Consider the following 12,699-nt stretch of genomic DNA (forward strand, 5'->3'; position numbering starts at 1 on the left):
TCCTGGAAAAGGCCATTCATATTATATAGAATAAAAAGGACTACTGTATGTGTACTGTGTGCTTTAAAAGGTATATTGTACTCATGGAAAGGGCTATTACTATCAAAGGGTGGAATGCAGGAGAGGCTGTTTACCATTCATTGTAAATGGGGTTGCAATGGGTAATGCATGTCAGTGAGAGGATGGTCTCACACAACCCCCTAAACACACACACATACATGCAAAGTATACATGGATGCATATTGCTTAGTCAAATGTTCATCTCTATGACTTCAACTGATCAAACACAAATGCTCAAAAGCAAAATTATGAAAAAAAAAAAAATATATATATATATATATATATATATATATATATATATGTGGGTCCCCTTCAGTAGATTGAACATATAACAAGTGGCTGAGACTATACGTTCAAACTTGTAAATGTTCGATTGGACTGAATGGAGATCTCCGTACAGGGCAGAATGGGAAGATTTCCCTTTTCCACAATGTAGTGCGATGTTGGAGTTGGTATATTTAAGTAAGGGGGTGTGGGGGTGTAGGAAGGCATAGCCCCCCTGCTACAGACATTTAATTTTGTTTTTTGTTGTCTTTTCTTTTTTTACTTCAGTGTTCGAACTATAACAAGTTCGAACATATGGTCTCGGCCATATGTGGTTCAAACTTGTAATATGTTCGATCTACTGAAGTAGATCTATAGATATATATATATATATATATATATATATATATATATATATATATATATACACACACACACACACACATATATATATATATATATATATATATATATATATATATATATACACACACACACACACACACACATATATATATATATATATATATATATATATATATATATTTTTTTTTTTTTTATATATATATATATATAAATAACTAAAACAACCAAAAAACCTGAAGAAAGTTATTAAAATAAAAAAAATACTTCAAATTAAGAAAGAAATCATCACACAATCCAAATGGTATTTAGTGCTTTCGTTCCTTATATAGTGGATGGAACTTCTTCGGAATATGAAAGTTACAAAGTCTTTAGTATGTTTACCCTAACTATTATAATTATTCACCCTGCAGGCATTTTGATATGACTCCTTTACAGTTTTAAGTGTGTTTACCCTAACTCTTTTAATTGGTTTACCACATCAACATGTACTTGTTAGTGACTAGGTTGTCATTGCATAGAGGATGGTTTGTCTTACATTGCAGCCTTTATAGACTATTTCTACTTTGTAACTTTCATATTCTGAAGAAGTTCCATCCACTAATAAAGGAACAAAAGTGCTAAATACCAGTTGGATTGCCTGATGTTTTTTTTCTTAGTTTGAAGTATATTTTTATTTACACACACACACACACACACACACACACACACACACACACACACACACACACACACACACACGCGCACACACGCGCACACACGCGCACACACACACACACACACACACACACACACACACACACACACACACACGCACGCACGCACACACACACATCCCTATATATCTATATCTATCTATGTTTCTATCTATCTATACTAACTCTGAGATTGCACTACAGGGGGGAGAGAGCAAATTCTCTGATACCCATTATACTGCAATCTCTGTCAGATAAAGGCAATATGTACAATCAGCTGATTTTCAATCATTCATTCACACAAAACAACTTTTTCTCCATTCATCAAAGTAAATGTTTTCCCACAGGAATGTATACATACATACATTCACACACACACACACACACACACACACACACACACACACACACACACACACACACGCATATATATATATATATATATATATATATATATATATATATATATATATACACATGTTTATGTATGTATGAATATAGTGTGCATGTGTATATGAGAGCATTACCTCATCTTAACATGCAAAAACACTGATTCCTATTACATCGATTTCTGCATGCTGAAACTGATTTTAACTGAGTAAAAACTGATTGCTACTGTACCGATTGCAAAAGGAAGACAAATGTTGTCCTATTGCACTCAGTCAACTAAAAAAACAGGAAAAAATAATAAATAACAGTAACATCAGACACACTTTTAGTAGAGATAATGCTGAGGAAAGACATTTTCATAAGGTAATGTGTAGGTTTGGGGTTAGAGACAGGGGCAAGGTTTCGGTAAGGGTTAGCAGACATGAATAGGTATGGGCTAGGGAGAATCTCCTCCCTGTACCATCTGATTCATTTGTGATGACCCTCATCCTAAGCTCGTCACTACCTAGACCTAAAAACCTAAATATTACCTTATAAAAAGTATTTCCCTAGCAGTAGCACAATGTAAGACACTCAAACACTCTTCATATAATCCAGAACTCACACACAGGACTAAACCTATCCCCTTACCTAGCTCTAACTATAACATTAGCTTTCTAACACTCACATGCACCCTCCCACTGCAACACTGAAACTTATAGTATGCTCAAAAATTTCAGCATTACAACACAGAGCCAGTTAGCGTAACTGAAAGTACATCCCTTCTTTCCATAATCCTGTGTTCAATAAAATTAGCAGGGCACATTGTGAAAACAATAATTGAGCTCATCCCTGAAGTAGTTCTTCACGACTATGTGGTGCCATCATTTCCATCTCCCTTCCATTCAGAATAAGTCCTCCATATCTCCATGGGACGATTTCATGCCCACCCCCACCCACACCCACAGTCTCAAATGAAAAACATGAGAAGAGCTCTAGTTCCACTAGCCCCTAGATATATTCTTTCTTCTGTATCCCAAGGGTGTTTCTGGTAGGTTTCATCTGAATTCCTTCAGTCAGTCTGATGCCCTTTTTCCTTGAATGGCCTCTACAACCGCATGCAATATTTAGGGTGACGTCTGACCATGTCTTTGTAAAGTGGAAACATTGCCTCCTTTCTGCTGAATTCTACTCTGCAGAGGTACATCACAGCATGCCATTTGTTACTGTAACTTCCATCTCACTCACTTCCTGATAGTTCATTCCTGGTGTGATCAGACCCCTGGATCCATTGCCTACTCTGTTCCCATAAGTTATGCTTCTCTAGGGTGTTTCTTCACATGAAAATGTTCTGGCCTGTGTGCAGTATTTCACATCTGTTTCCACTGAACTTTAGCTGCCACCTTTTTGCTTACTCATTTAGCATTTTGAAATCCATCCCTTTTGCTAAGTGTGTGTGTGTGTGTGTGTGTGTGTGTGTGTGTGTGTGTGTGTGTGTGTGTGTGTGTGTGTGTGTGTGTGTGTGTGAATGCAGTTCTACATTCCACAAAAAAGCTCCAGGAAGCTATATGTATATATATATATATATATATATATATATATATATATGTATATATATATATATATATATATATATATATATATATATATATATATATATATATATATATATATATATATATATATAGATGTATATATATATATACTAGCCTAATGGCCCTGGAGCCTTTACAAGCCTAGCCCATAGGATTACCCTGGCATTGTGCCACCCAACCTTAGTTCCCAGTGCCTCTGCTGAGTAAAGCCACTGGAGGGATCCCTGGGGTGAATTTTCTATTTCCCATCCACTCATCAAGATTTCTCTTGAAGAGGTCCAGTGAGGTGCTCTGCGTGACACGTATGGTATGTCTATTCCATAGCATGGATAGTCTCTGGGTTATGCACCTGTCCCTCCAGCATGTTCTGTTGATCATGGTAATGAGGTTGAGGTCTCTGGAGTGTGTGGTGTGGAGGGATTGGGAGTTTTTTTAGTCTGTCCATATAGGACAAATTTTTAAGGCCTAGGATCCTCTTTGTGAGGTACTTTTGCGGCCTCTCCAGTTGTTGCAGGTGTTTAGTGAAGTACATGCCAAATGGGACACTGAACTCAATGATTGGCCTAACATACATGTATTGCTGTAAGGCAGCTGCTTGAATGGCCAGCTACACCATCATCCAAAATACTGACGTTAAAATACTGACACAACAAACACCAACACTTTCTGCGCATTCTCCAGGGATTACTCCAGAATTCCATTCAGGCAAATAAAGCCCAACCCTACTAGCTGTGGACATGCATGTTTCAGTCTTTTTATTGACCTCATCAGCACAAAATGGGTTACTGCGAATAAGAGAGAGAGATAGAAAGAACATCTTTACTTAAGATGTCTGGTTCCTGAAGCAATGTTATTTGTAAAAGAAAAGCACAATGTTTATTTATTTACATTTGCTTACTAAAAAATTCCGACTGGACACAGGTTCTTTTTCAATGTGTTTACGTGTATGCATTTTTGCATATATTTATTACAATAGTAACAGAAGATGACTATTCTGGAATCCCCCACCCCAACATCACCAAACTAGGCTGAGTTTAGGTGAATTTGTTCTAAATCATGCATTCACTTTCAAAAAATGAAAATGATTTCTGTTCTTTAACTGTCCTGCTAGCCCAGATCTTTTCACTTTGTCATCCCTTACCCATGAATGGTTGACTTGTCATACCAATGAGAGGTAATTGTATGTCGTTAAAGTTAAAAATCTGCTACACCTGTTTGCACTGGTATAAGTTTCTCTACTAACCTCATTACTGCAGGGATTCTCCTCTCACGGTAGAATAATACAGCTTCCTGGGTAATAATTTATCAGCTGCATGACTTAACATTCTCAAGCCCTTGTTCAGCTCTCAAAAGTGAAAACAAGAAAGGGCAACTTTGGAACTCCAACAGTAAAACTCAGAACTTACTGTAATATTTTCAAAATGTTTTTGCAGGGGTTTTCTTCCCTGGCCTCAATGTTGTTGGTTTGTAACCCCATTCCCACAGTCCATCTATTCACTAACTCTAATTTTGTTGTCTCTTGGAATAATGTAAATTTTCCAAGAAGCCTGTAATCTTGGAATTAGAATATAAAATACAAAATCACACTTTATATTTGCATTTCTGAGTATCAAACAACGGAGTAACAGACATTTGCCTTCATTTTTAAATTACCAGTTAGGTGCACCGTTTATGTGGTATTTCATTCAGTCTAAAGTTATACTAATCTCTTGACTGTTGCCAGCAATTGTAGTACCCATTTTAAACATAAATGATTTGCTATGGTCATGACTAACTAATGCAGCGATACCATGCAACACCTCATTTAGAAAGAAGTGGATATATTTGTTTACAGTCTATGTCAAGTTTTCATTTTTTTAGACAATACTCTCCTAAACAAACCTGACTAGGGAGCTGTCAGGCATTGTAATTGCATGCAGATATTTAAATGCCATGATATCCTTAGAAAATTTGGTTTTGGCCATTCCTTAATTGCTCAGTTGCTCACTTAAGTAGGACACAGCTGTCTCAACATATTGCGTGTCATGTTTAAGTTGACTCTTTAACTTCTCCCATGCCTTTTAAATATTTTTCTGTTTATCTTTCTCTTTCAAAGCAAGCAATAATTCAAGGTTTGAATACTGGTCTTTCTAGCATGCACTGAAGATAGCAATACAGTACAAATATTGCATAATAGAGTGCCCTCCAAAATAAGAGTTTTCATCTGAGACATCAATCCTTAGGAAACAGTATTAGTATTACTCACTTAAAAAGACACCACTGGAACTATAACATTCTTATCAAAGCAATGAAGACTAATATATGGATATGTGAGTTGTAATCTATTTATTTTGCCTGGAATGTTTTGTAATTATTGTCCTGGTCTCTCTTATTAGTGTTATTTGTCTGCATAAAAATAAGATTGGTATATTCTCCCTGGCATTCCCCTTAGTATCCCCTAACTTATAGCTTCCCATTTATAAACTCACATTTATAATCACAGAAAAATAATAAATTCATAGAATAGTACTAGGCTAACTGCTTTTGTGGATTGTTTTAAGTCTAGCCAATTACCCTGTGTGAGAATCAAACCCTGCTCCTTTGGTTTGTAAGGCAAACACCTTAACCAGTATGCCAATATGCACATTTTTTTAACAGTGCTGTGTAAAAGCATGTCAGACAGCCTTCAAACAGCAAGCACATATACCATAATATATAAAACACTTTACCACCCAGTAAATAACCTTAGGAATACAGAAATATGAGCAAAACACTATGGTAACCTGTTAATGAAGCAATAGCTTAGTGCAGGAAATTGTAGTTTGTGTAATATAGTATGCAAATGAACAACAATCAACATGTTTTTTTTTTTCTGTTATGACGTAACAGTAGCAGAAAATCATAATGTTCACTCATGGCTGCAGTAGTTTTCCAAGCTGTAATTATCCACTGGAGCTAATAGACAAGTTGTGCATTTACATTACTCATTTGTAGCTTGCAATATAACTTTAAGTTGTGAACTAGTTTAAAAAAAACACCCCAGGTGTCCCAATGACATCTGAGACCTACTTAACAAAAACAAACTTATATAGCAATGTGTAGCTGCTGATACCCTGACTGACCGAGAACAGCTATTTTACAGCTGTTTCAGAGTGTTGCTTTATGTATTTTTTGTTTTCCAGTAGAGCAGTGCATACAGTTCAAAGTAATGAAAGAAGTTTTCAATTACACTTTGCAGACGTATACCTCACAGTTCTGAAGTGCCTACAGTGGTCACATCAAACTGAAAGTGACAGCTGCATTACTGCTCCCTCAACATACTTGCAAGTCATTTCTCCAGAGAGAATACTGGTATTTATAATTGCATATATTGATGTCATATCAGTAATAATGTCTAGGTGCATAGCCTATAAATATGTTACAATGCTGCAATGTCACATTGTAATGAACTGCAGTAATACCTAACTTAAGTAAGCATAGCATGTTAATTCAGGATACCTTTAGCCACTGTGTCACTTATGCCATGTGCAATGTGCACAGGCATTTAAAGTGGAAATCATTTTACAGTAATGTATTACGTACCTAACACTAAGAGAAAGTAAAACATTTTAACAAAACACACTGTCTTAAAAAGATCTGGGAAGTTGTATTTCCCTGAAGGACCACTATTCAATTGATGCTAATGGGAGATGTTTTAGATAAACCACATTCTATTTTAGATAATTCATGGTTTCTTAACTGAATTTGGCAACCTGTATTTAAAGTAATGTATTATACTGCCATAACAGCAAACTGTGCATATCCTTGTGTGCAGTGTAGTATTTTTAGGCCCTGTAGGGTTACCCATGAACTTTTGAAGAAACAAAGTAAGTGTATCTGTTTCAGTGAAAACTCAGCAACGATCAGATGGTTCTGAAGCAGCTTAGTCACACAGCAGACAAATGAAAACTGAACAAATCAAACCATGGAATACAGGAAGCAGCTAAAAATGCCACATTGAGCAAATTCAGCACCATAGACAGCTCCTGCAAGTACATTTCACATACATCACCTGGCTGTCAGTGAATACGCTGGCCTCAATGCAAGTGAAACAGAATAGTTTCCGAAGCCAGAGGAGTTACTTCAGATGGAAGTTAAAGTCAGCAGATACAACTCTACCTATTATGAATGTTCATGTTGGCTTAAATTAACATCAGCTAGTATACAATTAGAACTGTTTTGACAAGTGAAGCAAAGTTCTAGTGTACTGAACTGAATCTGCATAGTTTTCAGATTCATTCATTGATTTCATTTTCCAAAACAAATTTCATTCTTACATGGGAACTGGTCTATATCTGTAAGCACCAGTAATAGGAATAGTCCAGGACAGGATGGCAAACCTTTGCAGGACACACTCACACACACACGCACGCACGCACCCATGAGGGCACACACACACACACACACACACACACACACACACACACACACACACACACACACACACATACACACACACACACACATGCACACAATTACCTACTGATAATTTTGAAGGATTCCACGTTTAGCTATGACTATTTGTTTGGGATTACTAAAGACCATAGTAAATACCAATGCATAAGGAATTATTAAGAACACACTAATTACAGTAGGTATAAGATAGATTCTTGCTGTTTTATATATTATCAAGGTAAGCTAGTAGAAATAGGAGGAATTTTGAAACCAGTATGTTTACAATTTATTTGCCAGTTCTAATTCACCCATCTATTTCAACAAGAGTCAACTGGATAAGTATGCCTGTTTTTAGAAAAAAATGAGACCACTAAGAAAGATTAATAATGTGTTTTGAGTCACTTAGTGTGTAGTTGGAGACTCTAAAATTCAAACCCTGTTCTGTGAATTATGCAATTTCTCTTTAATACTTTTTGTATCAACTCTAAGATTTCACTTTGTTAATCATACTAATTTTAAAACTATCACAACAACGAATACCTACATTTTCCAGCATATGTTTCCACTGAATTCCTAGTCACTCTGCAAATTAATTTTTTGCATATGTAATTCATAATGCATGATACTCTGTATACAATGTGACAACAGTCAAAACACACAGTGAATTAATTTCTTCTAAGGAGAACTAGGAAGGAGAAGAATATATTCCTATTACTTTGCCTCTCTGAGGTTAACATACCACATCCTGATTCTATTACTTTGGCTGTAGAATTAATTATACTCAAATCATTTTGATAAACACTGATAGGAGCTGGACAGTAACATTCAGTGCTGGCAGACAAGCTATGCTGTAGAAGTACTGTCTTATTTTCACTCGCACTGAAAAAAAGCGACATCTATGGATCATGAATACTAATGCAGTAAGGGATGTTGAGATTCAAGCTACAGTTTCTCTATACCCCTTAGGTGTCTCTTACTGCATTTTATTATTCATATACCAAATGCACTAAACTGTTCTCCTTCTTGCAATCTGTAGTACCTCCAACATAATATGGACATATTTTCTTACTGCCAGTAGTTTGCCTGCTCACTGTTATTATCTGCTGTCAAGGTCTTTTCACTGCTCACTGAAGGAAAATTAAATTATCTAAACAAATGGAGCCCCACAGGTTGCCTGCAATACTCACATTCAAAGAGCCTCTAGAAACAGTTACCATTACAATTATGCTAACTGCACATTATAGTTCCAACAGGCATTTTTTATTAAATCCTGCAATTTTACTGCAGCGAGTATATTCTGAAGAACAAAAAGTAGGTATCACAACACTTCCTCCAAAACATCAGACAACTGTATGAATAACATACAACTCCATCTAGAGTCACATGAACAGATCATAAAGTCCTGTAATAAACCTATATTGTACTGAATCTGAACATCCTTGCTTTATTCTCCACACTAAAATATATTTCTTTTTCACTTGAAACATTTCTGTGTCCTTTTTGTAACACATGTCATAAAGCAGAAATGCAAAGACCTCTTCTGTTTCCAAATCTCAGCAGTTCTTTTAGAAAAAAAAATCTAATGATAATTCCTCAGCACGAAAAACAGCTAGGGAACCATCTGTTTAATTTATTGCTAGTATTTTTTTAACAAAAGCATGCCAACAAATGACTGGGATGATCGATCCAATGTGGCTTAACTCTTCCATCCATCAAACCTGCCAGACAGTACCCTGCATGAGTCATTCGTTACTAAGGCAATATGCAAATCCAACCTTTATACCTCTGAAATCAGGAGTTAGTGAGCAAATTGGGGAAGGTAGGTTCACATTACTAAAAAAGACATGCTGGGGTTCTGCATTAAGTGTTTTCATGTCAGCCTGGCACGGACAAAGTATTAATCTGATCACGTACACGCAACACCAAGTGAAACCAGTGATGCTGCTATAATGAAACAATGTACTGGACTCGTAACTGTCGCATGTGACATTGTCAGAAATTAGTTCTATTACCACTGAAGTTTATGAAATGCTTTTTATAATCAAAAACATACTAACTTTAAACAACAGTAAAAAGAACTACATTTATGCATTTATGAGAGGGATGACAACTAATTAAACAATGCAACCTAAACTGAGCCAGAAGTCATCAGTGTTGTGTTTTTTTTTTTTTTTTTTTTTTTTTTTTAAAGATGAACTGCCAGGATTGTTTTTTCGTCCCAGCTGGCAGACAGAAAACCAACAGTGTACCAAATTACCATCTGAAAGAGATAATGCACAACAAAGAGAGGGTTTACAAGAAGGTATCAGCTTACATCCTCATCTTCACTTTCATTCCTGGCTTGGTACTGTAATCGGGGTCTGTTCTCCTGCAAGGGGCGGGAGGTCTTCCCAGCACTGTCCTCCTCTGTGGACTGGCCACCCAGAAGGTGACTTGCCTCAGGTGGAAAAGGAAAGGATCTAGAAGTGTTGATCTTGCCAGAGAATCTCTGATATATTGAAGCCATAAGTCAAAGCCAAGCTGCTATTGTATGCAACACACTCTGCAAAAAGATTGAGCCCATAAAGTCTGATACAGGATCAGATTACCAACACTGCTGCAGACTGAGTAAACTCCTCCTCCCTGACATCAAAGGAGCTGCCCCTGTTGTGACATCACATTCCCTCCCACATTATCCCTCCAGCTCCAGACACAGAAGATCAGTAGCCACACCTTCATCAGCCATTTGAAGAGAAACCCACCCATTTTGATCAGCCAGCAAACAAAGAGAAAATGTAACTGAAAAACCTGAACGGGAGATCTGAAATGAGTGCAGCTATAGGGTTACATTCAGTACCTTCTGTTAATGAGCACTGGATACATCTCTGCTTATTGCATAAATAAAATACATGTTGCCTATAAGTGTTTTGTCTCATGTGTTTTTTGTCTTTCTTCCAATATCTATTTTCTGCCTTACAGCTCATTTAGTGCATAATTTAAACTGTATTTCACTGGCAAAAATACAGATCATGAGCAGTCTCATCTAAGGCAAATACATTAATTAAATAAATAAATACATAATAATAATAATAATAATAATAATAATAATAATAATAATAATAAATGCTGTTCTGTCTTTGTTTGAAGTAACATGAGAAACTTAATAAATAACCACTGTTGAAGCTGTAACTCACCCAAGCAATATCAGCACATTGTTCCACTAGAATGCATCCCGAGTAGCAGATTACAGTGTTACTCCACAGAGACCAGACTCTGGTTATGATTCCTTAATCTTTGTACAACACTATTTCTAACACTCCGCTCCTGATTTTACACTTTCTGATAAAAAGTTTTACTTTTTAGTCAATGACAGAGATACTGCTACTGAAACATTGAACTTATCCAGACTAACATGCATCACATTCCTTTGAAAGATCTGCACCTGTTTCATATATACTTTTTATAGTCATAGCATATGATTCTGTATGTAAAGACAGTCAGAAACCGTCGATATTCCCAATTTCCCAGAAGCATTATTTTTTTCTTTCTTTCTTTTTTTTTTTTGAAAATCTCTTTATTATATTTTATTTTTTTCAGGACTTAAAACACACATTGATACCAACATCACAATGAAACAATTATTGAAAAATCATGTAAAGATAATAACATATATAACAAATAACTATATACAAATGTGCCATTTGCCCATAAAAGAAAGTACAATATTTGTATTAATGTAGAACGTGATCAAATAACATATCCCAAAATTCAATGAAGTGTGAATGTAGTTTTTCACTATAGATTAAGTATTTGCGGGCTAATAAGTATTTAATAGCTATCTGTTTAAATGCAGTCCATGAAAGTAATGAGCTATCTTTTCAGTTTAGTGTAATAGAAGCATTATTTTTTTAAATATTTACATTCATTTTTAAGTCACTGCTTCATTTAAAACCTTCTCTGGAAGTATACCTTCCTAAATACAGGCAGCAATTACAAGTTATTTCAGCTAAGATGAAATAATGGCTATGCAAGAGGAAATGGAAAATATGGATAGGCAAAACTCTACCAGAAGCTGACAGCAGATAGGCAGTGTTAAGTGGCAGTAACAAAGCAGCAAAACTGAAGTCTGACATTGACTTAAAGATTAGGCAAATCTTTTAACAGTAGATAGAAATAATGCATTAGCCACTAAAAGCAGGCCTGGAAATATGTCATGTGTTCAGGGTAGTATGTGGTCAGACCTTTATTACTGGGAATACTTTGTTGATGAAAAAGCCCTTTATTTTGTAGGACAGATGAGCTGCTACTATCAGGACCATGGTGCAGATGTGTATGTTCCCCTGTACACCCAGCCGCTGATCCATACTGTACAAAGACTTTTGACACAATGACCACAAAAACTAGAGGAATGTTGTTCAACCAATATATGATGAAAACTTATGCCTTGAAAATCAATCGACCCTGTGACCTCAAAAGATTAACTTTAATAAAACAAGGTATGTAGAAAACAGACTAAGTACTACCTTAGTATTCTAGAGAATTTTGTAATAATGAATGCAGTATGAGCTAGAAAGGGTAATTTATTCAGTGAACTGGTATTATAACATGGCACTAAAATACACATTTTTTTTATTATCCTCTTGCTAAGCAGGCAGGCCATTAAGTACAAATGCTTCTGAACAGGGATGGCCCTGAGGATGTTCATTTATTTATTTTATTAATCTTTTTTGATCAGGTTAGTCCCACTAGGCTATGGCCTCTTTTCAGGGGAGACATGGGGTGGTGCTTATATTGCTAGGTTAAATTTGACCAGCTCATAAAGGAACTTCCCTACTGTTTTCAATAACTAATGTGGAATCCTTTGCATCAACCTGAACTACCATCAAGTCATGCAGATGGGACCTCAGCTGAAAGATGACACATTCAGGAGTATGGTATTCTCCCCTAATACTGCACAGTAA

The sequence above is a fragment of the Protopterus annectens genome, chromosome 3.part1 (assembly GCF_019279795.1).
Source record: "Protopterus annectens isolate FY-2018-M chromosome 3.part1, PAN1.0, whole genome shotgun sequence".
In the NCBI taxonomy this organism is placed as follows: domain Eukaryota; kingdom Metazoa; phylum Chordata; order Ceratodontiformes; family Protopteridae; genus Protopterus; species Protopterus annectens.